We start from the raw sequence: 6,000 nt of genomic DNA on the forward strand, positions 1-6,000 counted from the left end.
GAACCTATTTATCCCACTACTGGTGATGTTAACTTTGATCAGTTGGTTGAGATGGTGTCTGTCCGATTTCTTCACTGTGAAGTACTCCTTTTCCCTGTTGGTCATTAATCTCTGGAGAGACCACTGGAAACTGTGTTAGTACCCTTCTCCCCATCCAGTTTTCTCCATTAGTAATGCTGGCGTGAACCAAGAAGACCATAATGGTTACAAGCCAGTCACTTTTCTAATTCTATTACTCCTTCTACATTTTTATTGGCAGTCTACTTGGGAATGCTTTCTCCTTTTCCTTTATTTATAATGAACTTGTGGATTCTTACTGTATTCAACGGGTTATAACCCATTATTATCATTATTCATTTTGAGGCTCAAATTTTCCCAGATTTGGCTGTTCAAGCTAGTTCCTATGTCTTTTTGATGTACCACCACCATTTTTGGGAATACTTCCTTACCCTGTATTCTAGGCTAATCTTCTGCTATTCCTGTCCCAGCCCTGGAATCAGCCATTTAGACCTGGGCACTATTTGTGCTTACTGCTACTAGGGTGTCATTGCTTCTAGACCTTTCCATCAGACAGAGCTAGAAAATGTAACTCTAAATCCAATCGAACACCAGAGAGTGCTTCACTGCCTTCTTCCATTTCATCTTTATTTCCCTTTTCCCACAGTAAAAACTCTACCTCAAAAAATATCAGTGAATTTACTCATTTGCTCATTTCTATGATACATACAAAGTAGTTCAAGAGTTGCTGTATCTCTACCACACAGGGTTCAAGATTTCTTATTTTTGCAGTCCTTTCTATCTTTAGATTTAAGGTAGATAGTTAAAGTGCTGTATTAAAAACTTACTTGGATTTTTCTTTTCTTCAGAGAGTTCATGTTATTCATTGAAACATAGTTGGTTCCTCTGTTGCTGTTTGTATTCAATTTTGGAGGTTTTTTATTTCAACCTTGTTAATTTTATTTTTGAACATATAAAACATAAACAAGTTTCCAAAACTATACGAAAAGATATAATCACAGCAGTGCCATTCCCTCCACTATGCCTTCTACTAAGTTCCTAGCCACCCCCTGTAGGTAACTTACTAGTTTCTGGTTATCCTCTCCTGTATTTATTTTTATTCTATCAAAAAAAATTACATTTTCTAAAAAAAAAATAATGATGCTTTCTCAACGTGGAGCCAGAGACACAGGGCAGAACAGTAGATCAAGAAAAGAATTTTAAGATGGGAGACACGGAGCTTCCGGGTGGCTCAGTTGGTTAAGCCTCTGCCTTCCACTCAGGTCAGGTTCCTGGGATAGAGTATGGCCTCAGGCTCCTTGCTCAGCAGGTAATTTGCTTCTCCCTCTCCCTCTACCTACAGCTCCCCATGCTTGCACGCGCGCACACACTTCCGCACACACTTCCTCGCTTGCGCTCTCTCTCTGTCAGTAAATAAATTTTTCAAAAGAAATATCTTCTGGTTTAATTTGAGGAGTATCAGAGGATTCTCATACTGAAAAAGAGACTGCCATGTTGTTTATAACCTTCCAAAATAGTTGTATGTATAGCTCTAGAAAACCCACATTAAAATGGGATTATTATTTTGGAAGGATAATCAAGTTTTCACTACCTATTAATGTCAACAGGAGAAAATCTGCCCTGGGAGGAAAGAGGTCTTGAACTCTGAGCCAGGCGTTGAACCAGAAACAGAGAGGTGAGAAGAGAAGGGCTGACTCAAGGATCTGTACAATTAACACAGCCGCGTGGTAACAATCACACTGGACAAACAAATCCACATCTCTGGCATGTCCTGGAAAGTTTACAAATGTGCTAACAAGTAACTGAGGGTCATTCCTCACGTCCTGGCAAAAAAATCACTGTGGCACAGAGGCAAGAAGGTGGACTTCAGGTTCAGAGAGGTCTGGCCTTGAATCCCAATTGAGTGACTGAACAGCTACATAACCACAGGCAAGTCATTTAAGAATTCAGGGGCATAGTTTCCTCACCTGTGGAACTGGATAATACCTACTTTGCCAAGTTCATGTAAGACATAAATAGAATAACGTACAGCATCACCCCTGGCCCAGAACAAATGTCTAATAATTAGTTCCCAGAACAAATGCAGGTTAAACCAGTCAGCAAGTTAAAGAATTAGTAACAAAGTGTACTTTAGTAATACGCCCTAAAAACTCCCAGAACTCACACATCTCAGGCAGTACTTGGTAAGGGCAGAAAAATGTCCGATACTTTGTTCCAATTCTCAATTTTCAGAATGTCCCAGATCTATTTTTAAAGTGTAAAAATATGTGCTGACATACTAAAGCACCAATGACTTAAAAGAAACAATTCTAGGGAGATGTTGATCAAATAGCACAAACCTCCAGTTATGAGAGAGTACAGTCTGGGGATATAAGATACAGTATGGTTACTATTGTTAACAACACTGTATATTCTATACTTGAAAGTTGGCTAAATACAGCCACTGGCACACACAGGTGATCAGTGTGTTAACTAATCTTACTGTGGTCATTATTCAATGTATATGAATATCAAGTCATCACGTTTTATACTTTAAACTTATACCATGTTATGTGTCAATTATATCTCAACAAAGCCGGGGAAAATTACAAAAGAAGAAATTCTACAAGTTAACAAAGACCAATGACTCAGAATAGCCTCATAAACAATGCTTATGGCTCACAGACATGCACCTGAATGTACTGCAAGCCATGTTAACCAATTTTATAATTTTGCAAATGTGTATACACAAGACAGTTAACCACGTTCAATAAAACAGTATTTTAAAAGCTTCTATTTCGGTTTCAGATCCATCTACAAACCAGAATGCAATACGGAAAATCTTAAAACGATCTTGAGCCAAATACTGAAATACACAATAAACTTTCAGAGCCACATATCGGTAATAACCCAAAAGTCCCACACGAACGAGTCTTAAAATGTATAATGGCAAAGAAACTCAAAGCATACAATTTTATGTATCCAAACCGTCCTTTTCCTCCACGAGTAGAAAAGACTTTCCTTTCATCTTAAATATGCAGTGTGTGCTGTAAGTTCTAGAAGCTCTACTCCAGGGTCACAATCTCAGTTTGCAACACTAAAAAGGAATGAAAATACAGCGTTCTGATCAACAATTAAATCTCAATTGTCTTAAGAAAACTTCCCAGCAGGGTGCTAATCTACACGCCGAGCTATTCTGCCAGTGGCCAAAAGAGAAAAAGATGCATCCACATCCTCTACCAAAAGAGAAAGGGAAGGAGTGGGAGAAAAGGGAAGAGAGAGACCGAGAGAGAGATGCAAAATAACAAAGCATCGTTTCTATAAACAAATGAAAGTCTGTTTTTAAACTTCTGGAAACTCAGTCTTCCCTTACCGTATGGCAATAAATACCAAAGTAGAAGGCAACCATTTGTGTTTTGAAGCAGAAAAGGAATGTGGAAAGAAAAGGAAAAACATTTTATCATGTACAGAATATACAAGAATTCATAATCCATTACCCACCCACCCCCAATACCGGACACAATCATTTCCAAAACAAATTTAACACGAAACCGCTAGACTCGTTTTTAGCACTCAGCGGAAAACTTTTATGAGCTTTCCCAGAGCTCTCCACCCAATAACCCTTCTGGAGAGTCCCGAGTAACCGCTATTTTCCGGGCAACCACCAGCTCGCGCTCTGAGTACCCCCACGAGGCCTCGGGGCGTAGGGACCGACCTGGGGGGTGTGGAGGCCGAGGGACTACAGGCCGCCCCCTCGCTTCCCAGAGCGAGCAGTCCGAGCCCAGGAAGTGCCGGAGGCGGCGGCCGAGCGGCTGGCCCCCGCGCTGGAGCACGCGCGACCAAGGCGCGCCCGTCCCGTCCCTCCCGGGCAGGCTCCGCCACCCAGCTCGCCCGACCCCGCCAGCCCCACGCCACCACCCGGCGGGGTTCCGGCGGGGCGGCCCCGAGGCGCCCCACGCCCTCTGCGGGAAGCCCGGGATCCCCCCGCTGGGCGCTCCGACGAGCCCCGGCGCGTGCGATCGCCGCCTACCTGGAGGGAGCTCAGGTCCGCGTCGACCGGCCGCTGCCTGAGTCCGCGGGGAGCTCAGCAGCTCCTCGAGCGCGGAGCCGGTGTGCAGAGCAAAGCGCACCGCCGCGACGAGCGCCACCGAGATCCGCCTGCCACACCCAGGCCCGCGCCGCCCAGCAGCCAACTCCGCGGCGCGCCGGGGCCGGGGCGGGGACGTGGCTCGAGGCGCGAGGCGCGAGGCACGAGGCGCGCGGGCCCGATGGGGACGCGCCGCGGGCGCGCGCGCACCCTGGAACGCGCGTCGCCCGGGCGGGGGGACAAGGGGCGAAGGCGGCGGCGGGCGTCGCGCGCAGCTTCTGCTTCCTATTTTCTGTCTCGTTTCCTGCTAGAAGAAGAAGAAAAACATTAATTCCCAGGCAGTTTCGTTTTCTTGTCGTTGTGGCGCCTGGATGCAAGAGCGCACTTCAGAGCGTCCAAGTGTTGTGGCCGGTTTCCTTCCTGGCACCGCAGAACCCTCAGTTTGCTCGTGGGCAGGATGGGGGGCTGACGTAGAAGACCCCGTCCCGTTTAGGTTTAACATTCTGGAATTCTACGTTTAAGAAAGTAAACTGGAGCCCAAAGTCACACTAAATTGCGTTGGAATCCCAGCTCTACCATCGCTGGTCCTGTGACTGCGTACGTCTCAGGGGCTCAGCTTGGTCATAGGCAAAAGAGGGATGATACCTACCTCCTAAAGGTGCTAACATATCAAATGAGATGCCGTTTGCACAGAGCCTGCCTATAAATAAATGACCAATACTTGGAAGTTGTTACTGGTGAAACCAGGCCTTTCACATGATCCTGGCGTGTCGCTCATCTCTGCATGAGTTAAACATCATAGGCATCTCAACCGAGTTTTTTTTTTCTCTTTTCCTTTTTCTTTTCTTTTTCTTTCTTTCTTCTTCTTTTTAATGTTTAAAATGTCAGAAAATGAATGCAACTACCCAGTTTGCTTCCTCTGAAGTCAGTACCGCCCGGGAGCAGTTTTCCTCCCCCCACCCCCATCTTTCTTCTGAGTTAATTCCAGTTTGACAGACTGTTGCTATAGCATTCCTTCTCTGACGTCAAACAATTTAAAGAAACCGCCCTGGGTAACGAACACAGCAGAGGAGCTCTTTGTGGAGTTTCTGTACAGGAGAAAGGTTTGAACGATGTGAGAGAACTTGAACACCTCCGCAGCTTTGCATTTCTTGCTCTTCGGCAGCTTCCCACTATCACCTGGAATAAATCTCTTAGTACATTGAAAGAGATGATGCCATGCGAAGCACAGTCTGATTGCGACTGTGCAGAACATGTGGCCTTTTTGTATTAAAAGCCAGACCATGACAAAAATGAAACTGTTGTAGTGCTAGGATGATGAGATTATAGGTGTTTTTCCCCCAATTTTTCATTTTCCATGAAAAGAAAGGAAAAATGTCAAATATTCTACGTGGGGGTGCTTTTTCCATGAAGAAGAAAGGAAAAATGTCAAATATTCTACGTACCAAAGTGTCAGAAAAGTTGATTGAAACTTGAATGGTTTGCATCTGTCACTGATTGTTTTAATGATTAAATCCCAAGCTTTAGCACCATTATTTTAAAAAGGAAGCAGAAGGAAATTATTATTTAAGGAACTCTGATTATACACCAGGCGCTCTGCTTTCTTGTATTGTGCTTAGTTCTCATGATAACCTTACAATGTGCACTTTATCCCCATTTTATAAATAAGGAAACCGAGACACAGTGAGATTAATTTACCTGAAGTCACACAGGGAATGGCAGAGCTTACATGGAACCCATATTGGACTGACTTCAGAGCCCACTTTCTTTAGATATTTTCTGTCTTGTCCTTGTGCCCTGGAACTTAAACAGATGTTATAGACCTTTGAGAAGTAATTGGGTTAAGTTTATTCGTTGAATCACAAGTTGCTAGTATTTGGGAAAACCTGGTTGAAATTATTGAGATATTCTATTCC

The 6,000-nt window shown here is 44.2% G+C and overlaps 1 protein-coding gene across 2 annotated transcripts in view; it reads right to left on the minus strand.

The window, feature by feature from the left end:
* Positions 1 to 4,243, minus strand: part of GNB4 (G protein subunit beta 4) — a 59,210-nt gene extending 54,967 nt beyond the window's left edge. Inside the window, exon 1 of one of the 2 annotated variants that reach the window (XM_047731029.1) lies at positions 4,028 to 4,243. The gene's annotated coding sequence lies outside the window, so the exon portion shown is untranslated. Of the gene's footprint in view, positions 1 to 3,641; positions 3,846 to 4,027 lie in introns of those variants that run through there. The other variant, XM_047731036.1, reaches the window with a different exon arrangement.
* Between the last annotated feature and the right edge of the window lie 1,757 nt (positions 4,244 to 6,000).

Source organism: Lutra lutra, chromosome 1, assembly GCF_902655055.1.
Source record: "Lutra lutra chromosome 1, mLutLut1.2, whole genome shotgun sequence".
Lineage (NCBI taxonomy): Eukaryota > Metazoa > Chordata > Mammalia > Carnivora > Mustelidae > Lutra > Lutra lutra.